At 47.6% G+C, this 17,363-nt stretch overlaps 1 protein-coding gene across 1 annotated transcript in view; it reads left to right on the forward strand.

The window, feature by feature from the left end:
- Positions 1 to 17,363, forward strand: part of GNG7 (G protein subunit gamma 7) — a 63,444-nt gene that overhangs the window by 19,737 nt on the left and 26,344 nt on the right. The gene's annotated exons all lie outside the window — the stretch shown is intronic.

Raw genomic sequence — 17,363 nt, forward strand, 5'->3', positions numbered from 1 at the left:
GAATCATGGAAAAAGAAGAGGGGAGAACTGATGCAGGGGTTCGGGTTCAGTGTCCAAGATAACAATAAGGGCTATCTAACCTCAGCTCCCTTGGTTAGCTTGAATGAGTGCAGGGCTGTGAGAGTGGAATTGACACCAGAAACCTGCTTTATTATGGCTTGATGTGGTGTGAAATACTTGAGATGGATATGATTGAGATGCTGCAATGGCAGTGGAGGAGTAGCTGCATGCATCACATGGGGATACACGTGGTGTATTAACTTTTGCTGGTGGGATCTCTTGTCTTCCCATCGCTCTTGGGTCTGATGCTTCTTTTGGTCTCTCTTTCTTGGGATGGATGTTGCTATTCGTTCTTCAAACGAGTTGACGCCTCTTTGTTTTCACTGGCTTTGGGAAAATGACCTCTGCTTTCCCACAGTCAGGTGCTGGATTTCACAGCTGTCTTCACCAGAACAGGTTTCTAGCTTGTTGCCATTTGAGCGCTGCATCTGAGAAATGCATTACTAGGAAAGAATGCCTTGAAATAGGGTTCACAGGCCCAACAAGTTCGGTTTAAAGAGCCCCATTGGTTTCGGAGAGCTTGGACCTCGGGCAAAAAGGATAGTCGTGGTCCCTCGGGGACCTTGAAAGGCAGCAGGAGAGTAGGTGAGCTGAAAGCTCGAGGTGAGTTGGAGTACACTACCATAACTGGAGAATGGGAACGGCTGCTCCGTTGTTTTTGTGCCAAAACAATGCTGGGAGTCTCCGCAAGAGAAATAAAATGGCTTAGGTCCAGTATTTACTGTTGGATGGGGAAGAGCAGTGATGTGCTTGCAGGCCGTTCACACGGTTGGGGCTGTGTGAATCATGTTGCAGAGTTACCCAGCTCGGTAGGTCGTCTGTCTGCCTTGCTTGGCTCTCCTCGACATCTCCTCCCTTGCCATTCCCACGATGGGAGGGGAGGGGGAGAAGATGTGGTGAACTCAGTGAGTTTCCTGTGGTTGGGTGACTCAATTACTACTCAGTTGTGTTACTAATGCTTCTCATGTGTCACTAGCTGATCTGGCCTGGGCACCCTAAAACCTGCTGGTGGGTAGCGCCTGGCTGGCACGTGGTGGCAGCCATCCCTGCTGCGGCTGTGCCACCTGCAGCCTCTGATAACGCTGGGCTTCAGAGACCAAGTCCTGCTCGTCTTTTAGGATGCCCGTGAATACACATAACAGTTTGTATGAAAACTGTTCCAGGAGGCAATTCCTTTGGCTGCCAGTTCTTCTTAAAGCTGAATTTATCCTCTTTGAGCCTCAGCCTGCTGCTCCTGGTTTTGATGGAGCCCGGTGGTAATAGTGGGTTTCCTTTCAGGTATGCAGTGTCCCTCCACCCTGATCTAAACACCCTCATTCTTTCAGCAGCTTTTGCCCAGAGGCTGTGCCCGCATCCTTTTCCAGAACTCATGAGTATGAAACTTGCGCTTCAGAAAACACGGCTGCATTTCTGCTGTTTCATTTCTCTCTTGTAATATCCAACTGCTTTATTTTTCCTCCCTCTAACAAATAGATTAATAAGGTTTGTAGGTGATGTGCAGCTAATGGTCTCCGTTAATCCCCACCCCTTTCTTCTTACTGCTCTCAGGGCTTGCTCCAGTCTCAGATCTTCAGGGACTATAATAATTTGGCTCCTTCACACCACTGCTCCTTCTTAATATTAGACTGAAATTAATAGAAGTATAGATGCCATTATTCTGAGTGGGCTTTGCCTTAATGCTTCACCTGGCAATTAAAATGGTTGGTGGGAGTAGCAAAGCATAAGATTGAGTTAGAACAACAATATTGCTTAATGTTTTCAGCTCTTTCTGTGCCTACTGTAGAATTTTAGTGATGAATATATTAGTTTATGCCTGCAGCATGTCATCTCCTCTGGCTGAAATCCCCAGTGAAACTCCTATCACTGAGCATCGCTGGCAAGAGACTTCACAGAAAAGCCTACTGAATTTCTTTACAGTCATTAGCTTACGAACGTATGTCACAAAGTTCTGTTTGTGGAAGGATTATCAACCTCCAGACACTGGCATCTTGCTCCTGTTTTCTGCAGCAGTTTCCTCCGTTCCCCAGCATAACCTCGGTGCCTTTGCTCTGCCTGTTGTCCTGCCAGTGACACCACCGCTGTTTTCTGCGCTGGCGGCTTTTTTGCATTCTGCAGGGCTGGCAGGTCGGCATGGCAGGGAAGCCCTGGGCATCTGAAGACACACGAGTCTGTTCCCAGCAGTGGTTACTCTGGGAAGCGCAAGCATGAAAGGATTAATGGCAAACAGAAATGCTATTTACGTGGTTCCAAGCAGAGGAAAAAAAAAAATAAAAAAAATACTCAGAACTGCAACCGTTGCTGAGGCTCGGTTCAGCGCCAGGGCTGTCTCTATTGGCGGCTGGCTCCGCTCGACTTCGCACCAGCGGCTAAATCAACAGGCGGTTCAGTTTGATGGAGGTCCAGAAAGGGCCTGAGAAATAGCTGCTTACTGTGGCTGTGTGTTGCTCTTACTGCCCTGACGCAGAGCCCTAAGCTCACGCTATCCGGATCTGGGGTCCAGACAGGTACACAGCACAGGCTGAGTGCTCTAATCTTGCTCAGGCTCTGTGAAGGGGAATGTGAGCGAGCAGCTGAATTCACCAAATCGATACTTCAGTTTTGTCTTCAAACATTTTTCAAATTCAGGCTGTTTATGTGGATGATTTCAGGTGGAAAGCTTATGAGTTAGGTGCACCTTAGCCAGCTTTTCCTCTTCTGGAGCTGATAAAAGTATGTTCTTATGTATGAACAACTCTCAAAGTAGCTTTTCAGAAACCAGTACTGATCCAGCTTACGTGCTCTCTTAAAATTGTCAGGATGTCTGCAGGTCATTTCACAAGAAACAGGAATATAATGATTTAAAGAGCCCATGCAAACTGCTCTGTGTTGTGTTTCGCCTACAAGCTGCTACATCTGCAAGTTGCATTTTGGCTTTGCAGGCTTTGTCCCGTGTCCTGTTGCATGCTTTAGGATCGGTTGAAGTGAGACACAGTACGATATTCTGCTGCTGTCCATGGGAACGAGGGGTGCGGGAACAGCTTTGCTGCGTTCCCGCGAGCTGTCCCGCTCGCACGAGTGTTTTCCCTGTCAGTCCAGCGAGGCGAGCAAGCACTTGAGCACGGCATGCGAGCTGGCTGGCCCCAAGGCAGGACCCACAGGGTGTATTTGGCTCAAGCCGTCGGGCTGTTTACCTTCCCAGAGGAGAGAAGCAGTTGGGAAGCAGTTTAAGACAGGGCTTGTTGGGATAGGTGGGAGGTGGCAAGCAACATCTCAGCTGTTTGTTTCTTGTAATGAGTTTCCCATATTGTTAGCAAGGCCATAAATTAGATGGGGAGCTCCGTTTTTCCATGGTCAAGAAATATCTGGTATTTTAAAGAGGCTTATTTTGTTGCCAGAATATACAAAAGCAATTGTGTGTTGCTGTAAGTTCAGCAGGCCTGGGGCCCTTCATCTTTGCAAAAGAAGTTATTGGGTTTAATGTGCTATTAAGAGAAATGTATAATTACCTTGCCAGTGAGAGCCCAGAGCCCACTTCTAGCATTCTCGTAGGATCGTAGCTCTGCATGCTTTTGCAAACGTCTGATTTAAAGACTTGTTCTCTCTAACTGCAAATTTGTTGTGGGTTGTTTTTGCGTTCCTAAAGAGGTGGCAGCTGGTGGTGGGATCCACAAACATCCAGCAAAACTGGAATTCTCAAGACTCGAAGCTGTTGTGCAAGAAAGGGTGTCCTATATAAGCAGGCACAGAAGTAGTACCAAGCTTGAGGCGAAGGAAGGTAACCGAAAGGATTTCATGTGTTCAACCTGACCTTGAACCAAGGGTCCAGCTGCCAAACAAGCCCGAAGCAGCTGATCCGTTTATCACAAATACTAATTATTTGGAAAGGAAAATTAGGAGAACTGCAGGGTTACTTTTGGTGGTATGGTGCTGTGCAACCTGCTGTATGCCGTCCGCTTGCTACATTCCTAGTTTTGCCTCTTTTAAAATGTGTCAGACTTAACTCCAGTGCTCTTAATTAAGAGTTGTTTGCATTCATCAATACAGGGTGAAAATAGCCAGAGGGTAGACACAAGCTATCCTCCACATAGGAAATGGGTCCAAAAGATTACGTTTTGTCCCTACAAGACAAAGTTGCAGCACAGTGAAGACTAACCACGTGGCTGTGCCCGCAGTGAGTTTATTCTGCTCAAGTTCATGGACATGCTTAGCCTATCTCACCTTACTAGGGCTGTAATAGGCCCGGAGAGGTGACAAACGTGTTCTCGGTGCAAACCTGCGCTCCACTAACCTTTGATGTTTTGATTTTTTTATTTTTTTGCTGTACCAGCTGCTATTGAATCTGCCTTATGGCTGATGTTGATTCCCAGGTAGTGCTGTTTTCCCCCAAATAAAAGCCGTAGAGCCTTAGCCCAGTGATCTGACAGCGACAGCAGCACACACCGATGAGTACGGGAGCTTCTCTTATTTCATCCGGGTGACCACGGGACCATTTGTCAGGCAATAGCTGTTCCATGTCTGCGTTCGGCTGTTCCCAGAGGAAATAACAGACTGCATTTCTCTTGCTGATACAACGAGCCAAAGTCCAAGTGGCGTGCTTAGTTGCTTACAAACGCACCTTAGTTTAAACAGTCAGGTATTTTGCTTGTTCCTAATACTCAGTTAAGATGCCAAAACTGAAACCCTGGTTTCCAGGTATCTAGGAAAGTGCACAGACCTGCGATCTCTTGAAAATACCTCTTTTGAAAGAGCAGCGGTGGTGAGCAATGGAAGTTAGCTCCAGGTACTTTGGGGTAGGGCAGAAGAGGCTACCTCCAAGCATACCTGGCCTGTATTTTGATTTGTTTGCACGCATCACAACCTGCTTAAATATCTGTGGTATCACCCCTTTCCCACCTTGCGAAGAGCTTTTCCTCGTGCACACAGTTACATGCAGCTGACGGGGCTGCTGGTTGTCAAGGTAAGATAATCCTGCTGCCCGCCCCGGTCCTGTCTGGCAGGGTGCAGGAAACAGCACCAAAACAGTGAATCACATTCCGTTTCTGATCAAACATTCGGCGCTTCCTGAAACATGACAGCCTCTTCCAGAGCTGCGCTGGTGTAAATCTGTAAAGGAGGATGTTTTCATCCTCTTCTGTATGTTTAAGGCTTAAATCATGTAAAGGCTAGTTTATGTCTATTGTATCCATCGTTCCCTTTCCAGTATACCTAAATCTTAATAACAATTAATCGTGTTATGTCTAAAAGATAAGCTTTTAATACCTTTTACCAGGACACTGCTTGTGTTTCAGCATTGTTAGGGAGGGTCATGTGGAGGCTGCACAGAGCCCAAGGTTGCTGTCTGTGTGAAGGACGTCTGGACAGCACAGATGCTTCTGCCGGTTACCTGGACGTACCTGACATTCCCCTCTCGAACGGACCAGATTCTGTTTTCTTTATATGGCAGCACTGCGTGCCCGACGCACCTAGCGATGCTTGGCTTGCTGTGTCCACCTCCACAGGCCTGGAGCCGCAGAAGATTTAGAACGTGCAAGTTGATTTCAAGTCGTTTAGACTGTTAAATTAATATTGATAGGATAAATGTTTAGATACTGATGGAGAGAGGTTGTATGTCAAAGTTGTGAGATTTGCTGGCAAGTTTTTGTTGATTAGGAAAGCGTTCCTTTAGAATTGATCTTTCCTCTTTTCTCCTGCCCCTTGCCTGCTCGGGCAGCAGAACGGCAGCAGATCTCACCTGCAGACAGTCTGCTGTCTGCGCTCCCCTGTCGTGATGCTTTGCTAGAGACAGCACGAGCCCTGATCTCGGGTGCAGCCAATGCAGCTGCAACGCCTGGCGTTAGCAGCTCCAGCTCCCGTTGCTTGCAGGGTCGGAGGCCGAGGAGATGCTGTAGTAGAGCAGACGGGGAAGGAAGGCGGTAGCTAGGAGTGCAGGTGGGTAAACGAAGACCTGCAATTCGCTGCTTTTCTGTGGTGGTGTTGCCTCTAGAGTCTTTCAGCAGTTTCTCAGTTATCTTGGCCTTTTCGGCGCTCTCAGGCCTCCCGTACAGGTTAATATTCCAGATGAGTGTTCTCCAGCTGTTGGTGCGCAGCGAGTGCTGTACAAGGTTTCCTGTGTTGGAAGGAACAGATGAGATCCAGTGGTGATAAGAGAAGAGCCTCAAATCATTTTAAGTCCTGGAGCTTTAGAAATCATAAAACCAGTAGCGATGGCCCAGCTGGACTGCCTGGTTTCTTGCACATTTTCCTTCCTCTCCTGGCTGCTATCCAGGATGAGCAGCATTGCACAGTGCATCTTCAGGCTGATGCAGCCTGAGCACTGCAGAGGCTGTACGTATAGAGGCTAACCATTTTTGTTGGAAACTCCTCCATACCTTCGTTTAAGTTCATGGCTTCAAAACGCACTACAGGCAAATTAATCTGAATCTGGAAGATTTAAAAAAAACTCTTGTGAGCAGAGGAGCTCTCGATCCTTAATCTTGTATACGCGGTGCTGTTCTAATTGTAGGATTCTGCAGAACCAGTTTGTGAGTGGTGCGAAGAACAACTCGGCACAAGCAGAACAGGCTGATGCAGAAGGAGCAGCTTGTGGCACAGAGCCTGGCGCTGTGTGCCGACGGAGGAGGACTTCTGTTCGGCCTCTGGTCAGGACAGTCTGCACTGCAGCTGGCTCTGTGCTCTATTGAAAATAGACAAGTTGTACACTTCAAACTGGGTCACTGTGTTTTTTCTGGGTGGTTTTTTTTGTTGTGGATAATAGGATAGTTCTCCAGATGTGCCTGAAAGGAGCATTAAGATCTGCCGAGAGCTGCGGTGAGACGGCGACAGTGCAGCCAGGGCCTGCTGAGGTTTATCAGCACTGAAGCTGAGGGCTTTTTAATCATGCATAGTTTTATTTAGTGGGATTACTTACATGCACTGAAGTCTTTCCTTTTATGTAGTTTAATTCTGTTATGGTAAACTGATTCCAAACCAGCAGTGAGAGCGCCTACAGTTGGTACCATTTTACCTAAGTTCGTCAGATCCCTTTTCCAAAGCAAAGCTGCTGGTCTCTGGGGTCGAGCTTCCAGCTGGCCAGGGCTTGAGCCCTCTGCTATGACAGGTCCATGTGAATATTAATTGCTTCAGTTTTGCTGCTCTGGAAAATTATACATAGCAAAAATCCAGCCTATGTAATATTGCTGTGCAGAAATAAGTTACGTATCTCCTTTTTCCTCTTTGTGGTATTTGTTGGGACAGAACTGCAGCGAGCACCCCGGGACAGGCGCTGGTTGTTCGGTGCTGAAGGTGCACCTTGGTTGCTGCCCTTTTATAAGGTGTGTGCTTCCGATCTTGCAGGAGTTGAGGAGTTAATCTGGACCATCCAAAGATTGATGTTTATACGAAGTGTAAAGCCAGTGACATTTACCAGGCACTTACTGGCATAGTTGATTGGGAGTCAGTGGATGGGGATTTATTTTTTTAGCTGTCTTTGTTCTGCAGGGTGGCTAATATTCCCAAATGGAGTGTGGTTTTATCAGCAGCATCTGTGGTGCACAGTCTGACTCATGTGCTCTTTGAGTGAGGATGACAAATGGAGAGTGGAGACAAACAACTCCTCAGGATCAGCGTGCGCCGAGAGGGGGAAGGAGAGAACGGTCATCTCGGAAGGCATTTCTAATAGCGTCCTAATCACTGCCCTCATGTGGGGAAGTCTGGCCTTTTGCTTCTGAAGAAATCTAATTTGGACTTTTTTGGAAGCAGAGGAGGGAAAGCGAGCATCCCTGGCAAACGGATGGGAAGACTCTGCAGATTCTCGGTCCCCCTGAGCTCGGGGAGCGGCGTGCCCCCGATGCACCTCTAATGCCTTGGGTTTGATGCTCAAAACATCTCTGTGTGCTTGCAGCGCCCGGGGGCGGTTTGTTGTTGAAGACATCCTGCACATGCTTGTCTGACTCACAGCGCTGAATTTGACTGTACTCCATGACAGCAGTGGCCTGTCATCCTGGTGCAGCTGTCCAGCAAGGTACCGCATGTCCCCTGGCAGCAAACTGCGCCCTGGCACCAGGACAGGTGGGAACAGCCAGTGTTGATGTTAAAGGAGCTCACTCACACTCTTTCCTTTGGCTAATAATAATTAGGAAATGTTTACCACACCATACACCCGATTTTAACCTCATTTATTTATCAGGTGAAATTTCAGCGATGCATTTGCCCTGTCTAGGGCTCGCATAGTTAACAGTGAAAGGCAACTTAGCTCCGATAAGCAAGTCAGACCTCGGCAGCTGTGTGTTTCCAGCTGTGGCCAGCTAAGGGTGGGAGGGCAGGGGAAAACAAAACAAAGCCCTTTCCCAGGGCCACCTTCTGAGCAAGTGCCTCGCTTGTCGCAGCCTCCGCTCTTCTTGTGCCACCGATGGGTGGGGACGCGGGTGGGATTTGCTCCTCGCTCTTCAGGTTGTTTCTGAAGAGGATTGGGGGGCAGGTAGAGGAGTTTCCACACAGATGCATATTCTGATGTGAAGCTGGGGGTATCTGGGGCGGGGGGTAGATGAGGCGCTCCTCTGAAATGCTATTCTGGGAAAGTGAAGTCCCAATCCTGGCATTTGTTGAACGGGGATTGCCTACAGTCATCCTTTTTAGGAATAGATTGTGTGAAATTAAGCTGCCTAGTTTCACTTTGATGTTTCTTTTAATTTTCACTAGAACATACCCATTTTCTCTTAATTTTCCTTATGAAAAGTACTTTTTTATTATTCTTTAAAAGAGACCACTAACTGAAGTTGAAATACTGTCTCCAAGAAATTGTACAACTTTGATCACTAAACTTAAAAGCTAGGAAGGAGATGGGATTAGTGCTGTGACTTCTGTAGATAAATATTTGTGAGCATTTGTGACTTGAACAGAAATTAACGGGGAAATAAACATCTGTCCTTTGATCAGCTCTCCAGCTCATTAACCTGTTGAATGCAGTGTCTGGCCGAAGGATTCAAGGCCAGAAGGGGTTCAAGGCATATGAAACAATCGCAAATCTCTTCCCCTTTCTGTGGACACTGTTTTTTTTTTCCTGTGGTATTTTAATTGTAAACACAGCAGGACACTTTTGGAATATGTTAAATTACTCAAGATTTCCTCTAGTCTTAACCCATCCATAACTTCAGTCAGGCTAATGGTCTGAGATGCCTTGACCTGTAACTCATTTTGGGTTCATGCACAAGGTATTTGCTCAAGTGCAGCAGTGCTTTTGAATTCAGTTCGTCTGGCGTACCTGGAAAGTCGGGCAGAAGATGGAGATGGGCTGCAGCTCAGCAGCTAACTCCTGTGCAGAGTGGATGGGAGATGAACATGAACCACTGGTGTCTTCCAGACATCCCATGAGTTCGCTGGACAGGCAACTTCTCTGCAAAATATGAGTCACTCTCCCAGCAGCCTGGGTGCCGTGTATAAATTAACACAGTGTGTAGTTGCCTTTTCCCATGTGAAGATACCTCAAAGGTTTAATTTAAGTTCTGCTTTCATGGTAGCCCTTCGCTTACTGCCGCTCCCAAGCTTTTCCAGCCAGCCCTCACTGGAGAAGACTACCAGCAGCGTGGCCGCGGCCTTACCTGAGTGCGCCAGCGTATTGCGGGACGAACAGTTGGAGAGCCGCTGCTTTTCTGCGACTGTCCCTGTTTGTGCTCGAGTGCTGGGTCCCGAATTCCTAAGAGCCCCCCTACCCCATCTGCCGACGACTGGAAGCGTGAGTGGAGGTGAAGGCTGTCATCCCTGAGCGCTGCAGCATCACGCCCTGTAGCCCGTGCCCCAGGCTGCTCTTCCAGGAGTTTGGGATGGTTCTGCAGAACTTCACTAGAAAATTAGTTTATCTTGTTTTGGCACAGAAGTTGTAGCTTAATTGCCATGCTGTTTATCTTGCTTGAAGCAGAGGCCTGAGAAGCAGGACTTGTTTACAATAAACTTGCAAATGGCTTTGGACAGCTACTGTAGCTCAGATTTAAACCCTTAGAAAGTGGTATCTGCTACAGAGATACTGCAGCAGTGGGTTAAAGCAATTAAAGCAGCCTCTCTGCACTCCTCCAGCACTTCCCAGATATCTTAAGGAATTGTAATTTTTGCATTCTGTACATGCAGAACTGGCTCTGCCGCAACCTGGTGATGCTTCTTTCCTGGTACTTGCAGGCGTTTGTTAATTTGGAGGGGAACCTGTTAGAAGGAGAGGGCATTGCACGGCCTTTTATTGCCTTAATGCTGCAAATGTACAGCCACAGCAACTGCAAGAGGCACTTGTACCTTCACGGGCCTTCCCCTGGGTGGTGGGGATGGCTCAGCAGGATGCTCCGCTGGCTTTTATGGACCGCAGTCATCAGCAGCGAGCCAAAGCCCCAGCGGGAAGCCGTGCTGAGCTCTGCCTTGCTTCTGCGGCTCCAGCGGCAAAGTGAAGCTTTTTGTAATTATCTCAGACACTCTATCTGGAGCTCCAGGCTATATAGGAGCCAAGAGGCTCACACAGAGCTTTAGCTCTTTATTGCTTTTAACTTTGGGGTGATGTTGCCTTCAAATACGTTTCTTCAGTTTCTGTAAGTCTACTGGCTTGGGTTTATTTACTCCACGAGGATATTAGCTAAAAGCTGGCTGGCTTGGCCATGTAATGTATTGCAGTCTCTACTCTTAATTCTGAGCCAAACGTCCCCGTACTCATCCATCGCTTGTGGATTTGAGCAGGCATTTTGTCTTCTCGTTGGTGCCATAAAATTGCCAACAATTTTAGGGTGGCAGCCAAGTCTTAACGTGATACTGGTGGGAGTGAGGTGGTGGTATGCTATGCTTCAGCGATGTTCTTTGAGGACAAAAGTATTTGACATTAGAAGCGTGCAACGTTGATGCAAAGTGGCTTTCAAGATGTTGTTTCCCTTGATGCACTGACTTTGAGGAGCAGTTAGGGCTGGTGTTGATGTGGGTGACTGGGGGGCAATAGGAGACTTCCAGGATTGCTGCAAAGCCGGGAACCTGCTGCCCCGTCCTAAGTGTCAGCGACTGGTTGGCAGCTTATCTAATATTAGCGACAATAACTCAAAACTACTGTAAGACTTGTAGTGGATTTCTTGTTCCGGTGTGCCTGTTCTTTGTGCTGTCAGCTCCTTTAAAACGTTAGTTAATGGAGCGCTCATCTTCTGCTTCTCAATTTCTCTTGCCTCAAACAGCCCCTGGAAAACTTATTAAACAGTCGTGTAAAGAGGCTCCTAACATGGTAGCAAATGCTGCAAAGGGAAGGCTCTCTTACTCTTACCATCTGTCTCGCCGCACACTCCAGATGATGCAATGTGCCGTATGCCATATCAAAATAAACCCTTTATTTTTAACAAACTGCATTTAAGACACATTGGCAGAATATTCAGCCAATCCCTAAATTTGGGACTGACCTTACTTAATTCCTCAAGGCACGCTACCACACTGCATCCTTCAGCGCTGGAGCTGGCACTAATGAGCCACAGACTCCTACTCTGACATTTCAGAAAATGAGACTCTGTTCCACCGTAGTGCTCCGAGCTGGGCTGACTTACGCTGATTCACTGGGTATAGGCAGTGTTTATCTTCGAAGGACGCGTGTGCTCGCAAGGCTCGACTGCAGAGTAGTCTGTAGGACAAACCGAGTTGAGAGCTGAGTCTGCCAGGTCCAGGCGTGAGAGACCAAAGCTTTGGGGGTTAAACTGGTGCTGGTGGAGGAGCTGGAGGTGCCGAGGCCAGCAGCAGGCTCCTTGAACGTAGCGCAGCTTCTCTGTCCCCTGCGAGCCATGGTCGGGTCACTATAGTATCAGCTGCTCATTTTCATTAATAGTTTGTTTTATTTTGTTTGCCTGCTGCATGGGTGGCAGCGTGAGATGTGTCATGATTCTCCGAGTGATTTAATGAGTATTCTCTCTGCTTTCTTCTCCCTCTGCCAGCACTCCCTGTTGTCCTGCAGCTATTGCCTTTGTTCTCCTGTGCCCAGGCTGGGCTAGTTCGTATGTACTTCTAACTGCAGAGGCATCCTTAATTAGTCCCGTAAATGAATGCAGAGCAATTGGAGCGCAAGCCGAGGACTGTTTGCAAGCAGCAGATCTGCTGCTGTCAGACACGTAAAATTGTCAGGTCTAAGCCATGGCTGGTAAACACACCGGCTTTGGGCATGTGAGCTAGCAGTAATTGTGGATTTTACTGCTAGACCACTTGGTGTTATTTCAAAGTTTTGCTAAATAGAGAGTCCTTGAGCCATGGATGTGCTGCCTTTAACCCCTGGTCATCTTCAGGACAAGTAACTTCTGCCTCCACCCTGCTCCAAACTATCTCTCTTTTCCCTTTTTTTCCCTTTTTGGCTCACTCGGGAGCAAGCCAGGAGCTAGTGTGTTGGGACACTATAGCAAAAAACTCTCTCGCTGAAGGGTAGGAGAAAGTTCGCAACAGGCTGCTCTTGCCTGTGATCCTTGACCTGCCGCCCTGCAGTCGCTGTAAAGTCAGTTCCTGTATCGGGGACCTTGAGGGCGTTTGGGAGGTGCATGGGCAATGGGAAAGCAGCCTGGGCTCAAACCAGTGTTCAAAACCAGACTTTTCTAGGTGAATGGTCATATTTCAGGAATTTGGCCGTTTTTCCTCTTTCTATTCTAGTTACAAAAAAAAAAACCCAACCACTTTCCTTCCCCTACAACTCCGAGGGATTTTTCAGGGCTTGTTTTGTCCATCAGTCAAGAGTGATATTCGGTGTTTACACCTCCTGAGGATGAATGAGGTCAGAGCATATGTCATCAGTAGTGATTCCTGTAGTTCCTATTTATGGAAGCATTTCCTTCCACTTTAATAAGTAAAACCAAGCCAATCTCTCCTTTGTGTGAGCCTAGCCGTTGCCCCAGATGGACAGCCTGGTAAGGAGCTCGCCGAAAGTCAGTCGCCGTCTTCTGCGGTGGCGTTTGAATTCACTTTCTAGTGACCCAGTCATTTCCCCTGGCATTTCCAGCTCCGGTCCGTGGGATTTACGTGCTGTCAGAGCAATTGCATTCTCCCTGCGAGAACTGGATTTACCTCATTTCACACTTAATGTCGAGCCGCTCTGCGTGTAACGTCTGCAGCATCCCGAAGCCCTCAGAGGAGGGGATGAATGAATGCACACGCTGGATTCATTTGTGTTATTAGTCTTCAGTGACTAATCCACCTGGTTTCTCATTGTCATATTCTGAATTTGCTTTTACCTTTTGTTCTCCAAGCATTTCCTACTTAATAGGAAGTACTGGCGCTCTGGAGCAGGCACGTTGCCTTTCCTCCATCGGTTACCCACTCGTCAACTTGCAGGTCGTAGTTCAGTTACTAAATTGGGTGGCAGCCCCTCCTTTTTCCCCACACCATTGCTAAAACATCCTCCTGCCTTTGCTGGCACTGAGAGCTTATACAGCAAACTCCAGCTCTGTCAAGATGATGTGCAAGACGCTTTTCTGAGTAATACTGAAATATCACCAAAAAGTTGCGCCCTTGCGAACAGTTCTGCTCTTGTCTGGTAAAAGCTCTGTCTGTGTAAGCACAGCTCTTACAAAATGAGTAAGTGTAGGGTAAAGTGAACTTTCTCCTCCTGTGTTTAACTTTATTCATAACTGTTTGAACACCAGTGGATGAAGGTAAGGGTTTTGAGTGGCAAGGTGGGCTCTGCCTTTCCGTAGCGACTGCAGTGGGAGCTGAGGGTGCTCCGAGCATCACACTTGTCCCTATCACAGCGTATCCCCAGCAGTCTCTGCTGTATCTTTGGCAGTTTCCAGAATACTAAATGCCCAGGAAAGAGTGAAGGAATATCTTGCAGCAGCTGGAATGATCCTATTTAAAACCATTTCATCACTTAGAGTCTTTTCAAGTACCTTGTGGGTTTAGAAGCAAAAGTCCCGTGAATCGTACTTCTGGGTCAACTCGTTTGATGCTGCAGTCAGATGGGGGAGATTTTTCTTGCCCCTTTCACACCAAAACCTTACACCGACCCTGCATGAGGCGGAGAGGAGAGCTTGCACGTGCGGTCCGGGTTCCTCGGGGCTCGAGGAGGCGGCAGTGCGACTCACTGGCTTCGGATACCGAGCGGCAAAGTGTGGCACCACTCGCCAGCCAGCGCCGGGGAGGGTTGCGGGGCGGCTGCGTGCCGGGGCTGGATCCTGGCCACCCGCGGGAGGAGGAGGAGGAGGAGGAGATGCACGGTGCCAAGGACTATACTCGTTCTGCCTAGCGGGATTTTTTTAGCAATAGTAGCAATTGATATCAAAGCAGCTTTTGCCACCCCGGCAAACCCAAATAGGCATTTTTCACGCGATACTAAATCCTGCCTTTCTTCCCTTTATTTTTAGTACAGGAGACTCCAGGTAGTTGCAGCAGTGTCTAATTAATCTTAGTGTGAATGAGAAACTTGCAGCAAATAGCAGCAGTCATTTGAGGTTCTCGTGCAGCACGAGGACTTTCCCTTTTTTAAATAAACCATATTACTTCAGCTAGCTGCTAGGAATAACCTCTGCCTGCCACCGACGAGGCAGCATGGGCTTGGGCGTCGTGTTTCTTAATTCCTGCTTTTTGCTGTAAATCCTTTGGGAACATTGTGTGCGGTGCTGTCTGCGGTGGGATGAGAACTGGGAAATCTGCAGGGCTTTCTCTTGGCTTTTCTGAGATGAGCCTGGTATAAATCAAACCTCTCAGCGATAACATCAGGCTTTTAGTAGTATCTGCAGGCGGGTCGGGTTGGGTTCCCATTGCGCAAGGTGCTGATGGGGTTAGTTGTCAGTTTAGGCTTCGGAAAGCTTGCTGTCCCGCTCTGCCCCGTGGTAACCTGCTGCACAGACGAAAACCTGCTCAGAAGAGAGCAGAAAGCAGATTGAAGAGCCTTAGTGCAATAAGCTTTAGGTCTAGGTCCTTTTGGGTACAGCTAGGTTAGTGCCAGACTTGAACAGGTTAAACAGTGGGAAGTGAGACCGAAGTCCAGTCTTTAACAACTTGGAATTTGAGGAATTGACAATTAGCTTTCACAGCAAAACAGGGCTGCTAGAAATTGCACTTCTTGCTTAGTTAAGACCTGTCTTTTTCATATGTCTAAATTAAGTTCTGCAGACAGTCAGGAGCCAGTTGCAAAACAAGCCCATAACATGTAGTTAATGGTCCTGTATTAAAATGAAATTGCATGAAAGTCCGGTGTGTTGCAGCACAAACACGACTGCTGTAAACGTGCTTTGCCTGGCTTTTTTTTTTTTTTTTTATGATGCCTGAGTGAGAGCTGGGGCATTGCTGCGTCAGGACCACCTCTTCCTGAGGATCTCTGGGAGAGCTGAAATGAGATTGTTGGCATCCCCTTTTCAAGCTCTTGCAGGGACATCCTCCGTCCCTCTGGCTGGCAGCAGCCCCACGGCACGTGCCCCCTCCCGTGGGACGGCTCCAGCCTTCACGGTGTTACCTCCACACCTCACAAAAAGCTGCCTGTGAGTTAGCGTCTGACTCAGCTTTGTCCTTTTGGCGGAGTGAAAAGCGATGTCTTGGGTTTTTTGTCTTCCTCCCCCTCCTCTCGCCGAGCCCGCGGCGTTGCGGAGGGGAGCGGGACGCGGCGCTGGCTGCGTGGGCAGGGAGATGCTGTAGGAGGGTTCCCCGACCCCGGAGCCGCTGCAGTGATGCAGCCGATTGACGTACTTTCTCCTGCATCAAAGTGACGGTTGCCTGGCTGCCTCACTGAGCCGGGCTTTTTTCTGTGTTTAATATTAAAGTACAAAGCTGTGCAGAAACCACATGCTTTTTTGCTCTTTGAAGTGGTGCTGGCTAACTGCCTGAAAAACATTCTCCAGTGGTGGTGGAAAAAATCCCATTACGTTTTACAAATATTTTTGTTTTATTTCACCCCTTTCTTTCAGAAGCTTGACAATAGTCCTCTGGAGACTCGATCTCGTGTTGCTGGCAGAGCCTGGCCCGTCCCCATAGCTGCCTGCCTCCCATGCCACAAACAGGACTTGCAATTCAGTTTTGAAGAAATAAAACTTGCATTTAGGTGGCTGGTTTTGTGTTTTTCTTTCTACATTGTACAATACGTTATCCTCATCGTCTGCAGCGTCAAGCTCTCGACAAGCTAAGAGTTGAACGTGTAGCCTGGAGTTTTAAGTTCGGAACTTAAGTCCAGAGGTTTTTAAGCAGCTTGAGTGTATTACTGCTAACCTTACGTAGTGGGGTTTAAGATGAAGAAGATAATAAAATTAGTTAGGTTGGATTTTCAAAATCAGTGTATAGTTCCTGAGTAAGAAATACTGCACTTAAGTGTTATTGGAATGCGCAAGAAGGAGGGGAAATAGGATCAGGTGTAGAAGCTGTCAGTGTGTGGCACTAATGGCGTGTGTATGTGATCTGTAACTTTTAAATGCGCTGGTAATGTGTTCCTCATAGCTTCAGCGGCTGAATGAAGATGTTAATTAGCCAGGGATTAACAGCTATGCTTTATGCATTACAATGCCAGGCACGCACACCTCGGGTGAGTCTCTTCTGTGATCTTTATCCACCCTTGGTCACTAAAAGGCAGCGTTTCAGTGATAAAAGTGCCCTTCCGTAGTTTGTCAGTAGTAGCACAGCTGGGCAGGTGGCACATCTTTTTCTCGCCGAGTAGAAATACTGTTTGTCCATTTTCTACCAAATGCAATTAGCCTTAAATTGCAGGAATGCAAATTGGGATTTAAGGGCATGCAGCTAGGCTGGACTTGGCTTCTGAGTCATTTTAAAGGTAAAAGGGTTTTTGCAAACATGAAGGTCAATAGAAATCTTTCTGTGAGGCTTTTGATATCAGTGGTCATTAAGCCTTCTTAAAGACCTCAAAATTCACTGCCTCTTTCGGTGGGGGATGCCAACCATGGATGCAAGAGTGTGTTCTGCTTGCTTTATTGTAAGTTAGGTCTTAGCACAAACTCTTTAATTTGTTCGTGCAGAGGTGCGGCAGCGTGCTGAAAGGGTTTCTGCAGCTGCGAGTTAAAAGCCAAGCCGTAGAAAACATCTGCGGTTAAAGCCCAGAGTTTTCAGCTCCCTCGTGCTGTCGCTGGGCTGTAGCCAACGAGCGGCATGATGTTGGACAAGCAATGCCAGCATGGTGTTCGTGTATTTGTGTAAATGACACAGAAAACTGGTAAAATTCCACTAATCCCTGTGTAAGTGAGCTTATCATGGGATACGAATTTCCTGTTGCCTGTCCCCTACTGCTGAATGCAATAAAATGGGCAGCCAGAAAATCACATTGGTTCCTGTATCGGTGCCTGTCATTTGTTCCAGTTTGGGTTAACTTGTCTCTACAGAGGTTATGGTTTTCCAGTTTTCCTCCAGCTTTCAACTCTGTTTTGGGTATTTAG

This window comes from Gavia stellata, chromosome 32 (genome assembly GCF_030936135.1).
Source record: "Gavia stellata isolate bGavSte3 chromosome 32, bGavSte3.hap2, whole genome shotgun sequence".
In the NCBI taxonomy this organism is placed as follows: Eukaryota; Metazoa; Chordata; class Aves; order Gaviiformes; family Gaviidae; genus Gavia; species Gavia stellata.